This window comes from Orycteropus afer, unplaced genomic scaffold (genome assembly GCF_000298275.1).
Source record: "Orycteropus afer afer isolate SDZICR_OR568_19922 unplaced genomic scaffold, OryAfe1.0 scaffold00217, whole genome shotgun sequence".
NCBI lineage: Eukaryota > Metazoa > Chordata > Mammalia > Tubulidentata > Orycteropodidae > Orycteropus > Orycteropus afer.
In genome coordinates this window covers 2,256,045-2,264,868 of record NW_006921804.1, presented here as the reverse complement: position 1 = coordinate 2,264,868, position 8,824 = coordinate 2,256,045, and the positions used below count along the sequence as shown (strand labels likewise).

Here is an 8,824-nt window from a genome sequence, read left to right as displayed (position 1 = left end):
CTTAGTTCAATTAGGGTAGTTCCCACTGTCATACCTGACTTACATAAAATAGCAATCACAGTAGTCTTCAAGGATGCTGGGGCTCCCTTCATAAATTTATTCTTCACCATGCTAGTGAAAGGCGTGTCCTCTGGACTCCCCATTTCTGGCTCTAGGGGGTCTAATATGATAAATCCATTCTAACATGCAACTCTCTCTAAGCCTTTGGATACCTTCTTCTATATTATACCAAGGCAGGTCTTCACTGTGACTTAAGGTGTTTGTTGTTATTAGGTGCTGTTGAGTCATTTCCGACTCATAGCGACCCTATGCACAGCAGAGTGAAACACCACCCGATCCCGCAGCAGCTCCATGATCCTTGCAATACTTGAGCCCATCGTTGAACCTACCTTGTCAATCCATCTTGCTGAAGGCCTTCCCTCTTTCGTCGACCCTCCACCTTATCAAGCATGACATTCTTCTCCAGGGAATGGTCCCTTCGGACAACATGACCAAAGTAGGTGAGACAAAGTCTGGCCATTCTTGCTTCCAAGAAGCAATTCAGCTGCACTTCCTCCAGGACATATCTGTTAGTTCTTTAAGCAGTCCACTGTACTTACAGTATTTTTTGCCAGCACCACCACTCAAAATCATCAGTGCATCTTGGGTCTTCCTTGTTCCTTGTCCAGCTCTCACATGCGTATGAGGTGATTGAAAATATCATGGCTTGTGTCAGGTGCACCTTAGTCCTCAAGGAGACATCCTTGCTCCTCAGAGCTTGAAAGAGTTCCTTTGCAGCTGACTTGCCCAGTGCTATACGTCGTCTAATGGCCTGAGTGCTGCTTCCATTGGCATCGATTGTAAAACCAAGCAATGTGAATTCTTTGACAACCTCAGTCTTCTCTCCATTTATTGTGATGCTGCTCATTGGTCCAATTGTGAGGATTTTTGTTTTCTTTATATTGAGGCGTAATCCATACTGCAGACTGTATTCTTCAATCTTCATCAGTAATTGCCTCAAGTCATACTCACTTTCAGTAAGCAAAGTTGAGTCATCAGCGTATCACAGGTTGTTAATGATTCTTCCTCCAATCCTGATGCCACAGTTTTCTTCACATAGTCCAGCTTCTTGGATTACTTGCTTAGCATATAGATTGAATAAGTATGGGGAAAAGATACAACCCTGACGCACTCCATTCTTGATTTTAAACCATGCAGTATCCCCTTCTTGTGTTCAAACGACAGCCTCCAAGTCAATGTACAGATTCCTCATGAGTATAATCAAGTGTTCAGGAATTCTTTCTTCTCAATGTTATCCACAATTTGTCATGATCCACACAATCAAATTCCTTTGCATAGTCAATAAAACACAAGTAAACATCTCTCTGGTATTCTTTGCCTTGAGTCAAGATCCATCTGACAATAGCTATGATATCCTTTGTTCCACATCCTCTTTCTGAATCCAGCTTGCACCTCTGGAAGTTCTCTGTCAATATACTGCTGCAACCATTTTTTAATTATCTTCAGTAAAATCTTACTTGTGTGTGATATTAATGATACTGTTCAACATTCTGTGGGATCACCTTTCTTTGAAGTGGGTACAAATATGGATCTCTTCCAGTCAGTTGGCCAGGTACCTGTCTTCCAAATCTCTTGGCATAACCGAGTGAGTGCCTCCAGTGGGGCATCCGTTTGTTGAAATATCTCAGTGGGTATTCTGTCAATTCCTGAAGCCTTGTTCTTCACCAATTCCTTCATTGCAGCTTTGACTTCTTCCTTCAGTACCACTGGTTCTAGATCATATGCCACCTTCTGAAATGGATGAAGATCGACCAGTTCTTTTTGGTACAGTGACTCTGTATATTCTTTCCATCTTCTTTCGAGGTTTCCTCCATCATTCAATATTTTGCCCACAGAATCCTTCAATATTGCAACTCAAGGCTTAAATGTTTTCCTCCGTTCTTTCAGCTTGAGAAATGCCAAGCATGTTCTTCCCTTTTGGTTTTCTAACTCCAAGTCTTTGCACATTTCCTTATAGTAATTGGCTTTGTCTTCTTGAGCTGCTCCTTGAAATCTTTGGTTCAGCTCTTTTATCTTGTCATTTCTTCCATATGCTTTAGCTACTCTCTGCTCAAGGGCAAGTTTCAGTCTCTTCTGTCATCCATTTTGGTCTTCTTTTCTCATCTTCCTAGTGACCTCTTACTTTCTTCATGAATGATGTTCTTGATGTCCTCCCACAATTCTTCTGGTTTTTGGTCACTGGTGTTCAATGCATCAAATCTATTCTTTCGATGGTCTCTAAATTTAGAAGGGATATATTCAAGATCATATTTTGGCTCTTGTGGACTTATTTTAATTGTCTTTAACTTCAAGTTGAACTTGCATATGAGCAGTTGATAGTCTGTTCCACAATCAGCTCCTGGCCTTGTTTTGGCTGAAGATATTGAGCTTTTCCATTGCATCTTGCCACAGATGTAGTCAATCTGATTCCTGTGTGTTCCATCTGGTGAAGTCCATGTGTACAGCCACACATGGTATTTGCAATGAATAAGTCATTAGTCTTGCAAAATTCTACCATGCAATTTCCAGCACTATTTCTGTCACCAAGACCAAATTTTCCAACTACCAGTGATCTTTATTTCCAACTTTTGCATTCCAGTCACCACTGATAATTAACACATCCTGATTGCATGTTTGGTTCAGACTGCAGAACTTGATAAAAATCTTCAATTACCTCATCTTTGGCTTTGGTGTTTAGTACATAAACGTGAATAATAGTAGTAGTAATAGGTCTTTCTTGTAGGTGTATGGATATTATCCTATCACTGACAGCATTCAGGACAGATCCTGAAACACCCTTTGTGATGATGTTCACCACTCCTCTTCAATTCGTTATTCTAGGCATAGTAGATCATGTGGTTGTCTGATTCAAAATGACCAAAACCAGTCCATTTCAGCTAACGTCTAGAATATCAATCTTTATGCGTTCCATTTCATTTTTGACAACTTCCAATTTTCCTAGATTCATACTTCATACATTCCATGTTCTGATTATTAATGGATGCTTGCAGCTGTTTCTCCTCAATTTGAGTTGTGCCACGTCAGCAAATGGAGGTCTGAAAAGCTTTATCTTATCCATATGAGTAAAGCTGGTTTTACTCTGATGATACAGCTTTTTCCCAGTTCTATTTTTAGAGCCTTCTAACCTAAGTGACTCATCATCCTCCTCTGTATTGGACAATGTTTCCAGACTATTCATAAAGTTGTGCAGTAATATATTAGACAGTGTTTCTTTGCTATTCATAAGGTTTTTCCTGTTCAATTCTTTGAGAAGTGGATGGCCTCTTCCTTCTTCCTAGTCTGTCTCAGTCTGCAAGCCATGCTGATACCTTTGTACCAGGGGCACCCTGCTGGGTTTGAAACACCAGTGACATAGCCTTAAGACTCATAGCAACACATCACCACAGTAGGACAAACTGACAGACAAGTTTGTCTCCCTTAGCTGTTCAAAACCTCTCCAACCACCCTTACCTGGATCCCTACTGCTGCTTCCTCACTCTGTCCCTGTCCCCCCAGCCTTTATCTGTCCTTTTCCCCGCTTTCCTGTCTTGCCACTTGTGGGGCATGGCTTTGGTTCCCTCCCTTCACCTGGATCCCTGCAGCTGACTCCTCTCTCTATCCTGGTCCCCCTGGCCTTCTTCTGTCCTTCCCTCCACTTTCCCACCTTGCCGCTTGTGGGGCATGGCCTGGGTTCCCTCCCCTCACCTAGATCCCTGTGGCTGACTTAAGGTAGGCCACCACATAATCCATGCTTCAGTAAGCCAACCAAATAAACTATTAGATCCTTTCCTAACCTCTCAAGCTGAAACACTGAATGAAGAATTTGTACTTAGTGGGCCTAAATCAATAAACTCAAACTGATCCACTCTTACATTCCTTGCACCATTATCCCACACCCTCAGCAGCCATTCTCACACATATTCTCCAGGCTTCTGTCTATACATGTTAGCAAAATCAAGTAGGTCTTTTGGGGTGTAGCGTACCACCTCCTCAGTCACACTTTGTATTTCACCTTTTGGGGCTCGCTTGGACTTAACTTTAGTTATAGGGCTAGCAGCAACAATGGGTGGTTGGGGAAGTTCCTGAGAACATTCAGCAATGTCTTCCATGTCCTTTCCTCAGGCAATGACCCAGTAGGAACAGTTGGGTTAATCCCATCAAACTGAGATGGAGGGGATGATGGTTTTATAGTAATCCCTTCAGATGGGAGAGATTCAATAGAATTTACAGGCTCCATATCCTCATCTTCCTGACTGTCTGGCCATATGTCCCCATTCCAGGTTTCAGAATCCCATTTTTTCCCAATCAGTACCCACACTTTAACTTCAGACACCATTCTGGGTTGGCAATTCAATTGGTGTTGTAATGCAGCCACCCTTACAATGAGACTCTGGGTTTGACTGTTGGCAATATCAGCTCTGTTACTAGAAGAAATAAGGCTACCTTTCAGAGCACAACTGGAAACATTGAGGTCTTTTATGCGGCGTTTGAGCTGTGACTCAGCAGTCCTGAACTCATCTCCCTCTTTCATCACTTTGTCCAGTGTGAGTAGGACCAACCAACCAGCTTCCTTATACTCCTCATGCTGACAAAATTACAGAAAAGTATCAAATATGCAATCACCCAGAGCCTCACTTCTCAAAACTACTTGATCTATTGGTGATGATATTTTGCATATTAATATCACCACCTCACACCCCAGATGAGCAGGGCCCTCTATACCAATGGAGGCAGAGTCACCAGTGCCTTTACAATTAATCAAATTGGAGAACCAAAACAGAATCACTGAAAACCAATTTAGGAAGCCCATCTTTATGGTTTTGTCTCTCTAGCACCACTCTTTGTACCAAATGTGTTAGGCTGGGTTCTCTAGAGAAGCAAAACCAGTAAAGCTTATGTATAGAGAGAGAAGGAGAAATTTATCTTAGGAAAATGGCTCACACACTTATAGAAGCTGGCAAGTTCTTGGCTCAAACGTCAAGCTGGAGGCTTTTCCCGACTCACGAAGCTGCAGCGGCTGAAGAGCTCAAGGTTGGCAGGCATTATACCAGCTGTTGACTCCAACAAATGACGAATCCAAGACCTCAAGGCCGAATGGTGGATTGTTCGCTCACAAACAGTTATAGGCAGCACAACAGGATCCTGATCCACAGAAAAGTGTCTCTCTTCCCAGGATGTCCATAAATATATTGGAAGCAGGCCACACCCCTAGGGAAACTCCCTTTCAACCAACTGGCTGATCAAAACATATACATCTGATCTCATCATGGGAATAACCCACATCACAACTACTTAAACTACTCAGAATTATGGTCCAGCCAAGTTGACACACAACTCCAACTATCACAGATATGAACAGACACTTCACCAAAGAAGCTAACAAATACATGAAGAAATGCTCATAATCATTAGCCTTTAGAGAGATTCAAGTCAAAAGTGCACTGAAATGTTACAGCTCTTTTAGAATCTGTCTAGCAGGTTTCCAGTTCTTACTGGAAGACACTCCCTAAAAAAAAAAGTACACTGAGATACCATATCACCAACAATGGCACTAACTGAAGAAAAAGAACAAACGTTGGCAAGGTTGTGGGGAGACTGGAACTCTTATATACTGCTAGTGGAAATGTAAAATGGTACAACCACTACAGAAAACAGTATTGCACTTCCTTAAAAAGCTACAAATAAAAATACCACATGATCCAACAATAAAACCAAAAAACCAAACTCACTGCTGTCAAGTTGGATCTGACTCATAGCGACCCCTCCTTGGGTTTCTGAGACAGTATCACTACAGAGTAGATTGCCCAACCTTCCTTCCGAGGAGTGGCTGGTGGGTTTGAGCCACCAGCCTTCTGGTTAGCAGTCAAATGCTGTAGGCACTACGCCACCAAACTTCCAATACTCTGGGTATATACCCTAAAGAAAAAGAGCTGTGACACGAATAGACAGGCACACCCATGTTCACTGCAGGATTACTTACCAAATAAAAATATGGAAACAACCTAAGTGCCCATCAACAGATGAATGGATAAGCAAACTGTGGTACATACATACAACGGAATACTATGCAATTATAAAGAGTAACAACGAACATGTGAAACATCTAACAACATGGATGAAACTGGACGACATTATGCTGAGTGATATATGTTAATCAGAAAAGGAGAAATATTGTATGAGACCACTATTTAAAAAACAAGAAAAAAGTTTACATACATGCACACACAAAACATTCTTTGATGGTTATTAGGGATGGGAGAGGAAAGGAGGGAAAATCACTAACCTGATAGTAGACTCATGTCAATAATGGTGAAGGGAAAGGCAATGCGCAATATAGGGAAGTCAGCATAACATGACCACAGCAAAGGAAAACACTGAGAGGAACAAAGAATAAAGGGCAACTATAACAATCACTGTCACAGACAATTCGGTAACAACAGGATCAACAATAATTTATGGATGGATTCACAGGTAGATAGGTAACCAAAGAGGTGTGGGAGGGTGTAAGGAAGCACAGCCACCTGCACCAACAGGTTTGGTTATGGATATTTCTACATACAGAATCGTATGTAAGGAGCTCTGGTGGCACGGTGGATAAGGCATGTGCTGTATGTTAATAAAGAGAATAGCACACACTTAGGGGCACAGTTATGGAAACCTATCAGACATAACCAAACACATGTCCATACGGGACGAAGTTCCTCGGCTTAAAGGCAAAGGACCATAGACTCAGGGGGACATCTATGTTACGTGGCACAACATAGTTTAGAAAGACAATGTTCTGCATCCTGCTTTGGTAAGTATGGTGTGGGGTCTTAAAACCCAGCTACCACTACTGACTGCTCCAAGATCACAACAGAGTCCCACACGGAGCAACACAAAAATATGTAACAAAAAATCAAATGCACAAAAAGACCAGACTTACAGGTCTGACAAAGACTGTGGGAACTTCCAAGGCTACGGCCCTAAAACACCTGTCTGACCTAGAACTGAAGCCATTTGTGGAGACTACCTCTGGTAGCATAGTGGCTAAGACACTTGCCTGCTAACCAGACGGCTGGCGGTTCAAACCCACCAGCCACTCCTCGGAAGGAAGGTTGGGCAATCCTACTTCCGTAGTGATACTGCCTCGGAAACCCAAGGAGGGGTCGCTATGAGTCGGGGCCGACTCGACGGCACATAACAACAACAACAACAACAACCTTCCAGCCAAATGACTGACAGACCCCAAACCCATTGCCATCAAGTCAATTCTGACTCATAACCCCCCTATTAGGCAGAGCAGAACTACACCATAGCATTTCCAAGGCTGTAAATCTTTAGGGAAGCAGACTGCATCATCTGTCTTCTGTGGAGTGGCTGGTATGTTCCAGCTGCCAACCTTTTGGTTAGCAATTGAATGTTTTAACTACTGCACCACCAGAGCTTCTAACCACAGGCCCATAAAATAACAGTAATTCCCTAGAGGAACATGTTCCTCAGAACAATCACTTAACATGAGATCAAAACAACATCTGCCCAAAAGCAAAGATGGGAGGTCAGGAAGGGTTAGAAAATCTAGATGAAAGGATATGAGGAGCCCAGAGCAAAAATGGGCAGAGTGCTGACATACTGTGAGGAATTCAACCAATGTCATGGAACACTTTACGTACAAACTATTGAATGGAAAATTAATATGCTTTGTAAACTTTTACCTAAAGCACAATTAAAAAAAAAAAAAAAAAGACTTGTGCACTAACAACAACAAAATAATGCTGAGGGAAATTAAGTTCAGAATGAGAGATAACTTTGGAACACAACTTGGTATTGGTTACCAAGTTTGAACATCCTCAATCTTAAAAACTCATTGCCACTGAGTCAATTTTGACTCATAGCGACCCTACAGAACAGAGTAGAACCATCCCATAGGATTTCCAAAGCTGTAAAGTTTTACAGAAGCAGATTGCCCAGTCTTTCTCCCACAGAGCGGCTGGTGGGTTCAAACCCCAGACGCTCTGATTAGCAGAATGCTCTTACCACAGCGCTCCCAATCTTATGACCAAACAATTCCAATCCTCGACAGTAATGTGCATATGCACATTGTTAACGGTAGCATCTAATAGCCAAAAATTAGAAAGAATCCCAAAGTCTATTATCAGCAGAATAATCTGTGGTATATGCACTCTTAAAAACTAAAACAAAACCCTCACTGCCGTGAAGTCGGATCCAACTCATGTTACCCCTCCTTGGGTTTCCCGGGGGGGTAGCTCTATGGGAGTAGAATGCCCAGTCTTCCTTCCGACGAGTGGTGTGTTTGAACCGCCAGTCTACTGGTTAGCAGTCAAATGCCTCAGGCATTACGCTACCAGAGCACCTTATATTCACTCTAAAGAAACTGAAATTAAGAATGGGTATATAAAACATAGGGATGGATTTCACAAACGATATTGAATAAAAGGTAGACGCGAAAATAATTACACACTGTTTAAAGTTTAAGATAGGAGCTCTGGTAGCACAGTGGCTAAAGCACTTGACTGCTAACCAGAAGGCTGGCGGCTCAAACCCACCAGCCACTCCTCGGAAGGAAAGTTGGGCAATCCTACTTCCGTAGTGATACTGCCTCGGAAACCCAAGGAGGGGTCGCTATGAGTTGGGGCCGACTCGACGGCACATAACAACAGCAACAACAACAATAGATAAGATCAGAAGTCAGGATGGCTGTGACTTTGGGAAAAAGGGGAGCACGTGAAGATTTTTTTCTTTCAAACCCTTTTGGCTAAGAGAGCTAGCCTGAGACAGAAGAACG

The 8,824-nt window shown here is 42.4% G+C and overlaps 1 non-coding gene across 1 annotated transcript; it reads left to right on the top strand.

Annotated features, from left to right (window-relative positions):
• The first annotated feature begins 5,483 nt into the window (after nucleotides 1-5,483).
• On the top strand, nucleotides 5,484-5,543 carry LOC122150740. Its single transcript, XR_006163827.1, has one exon. It is a non-coding gene; the product is annotated as a U7 small nuclear RNA (small nuclear RNA).
• The last annotated feature ends 3,281 nt before the right edge of the window (nucleotides 5,544-8,824 follow it).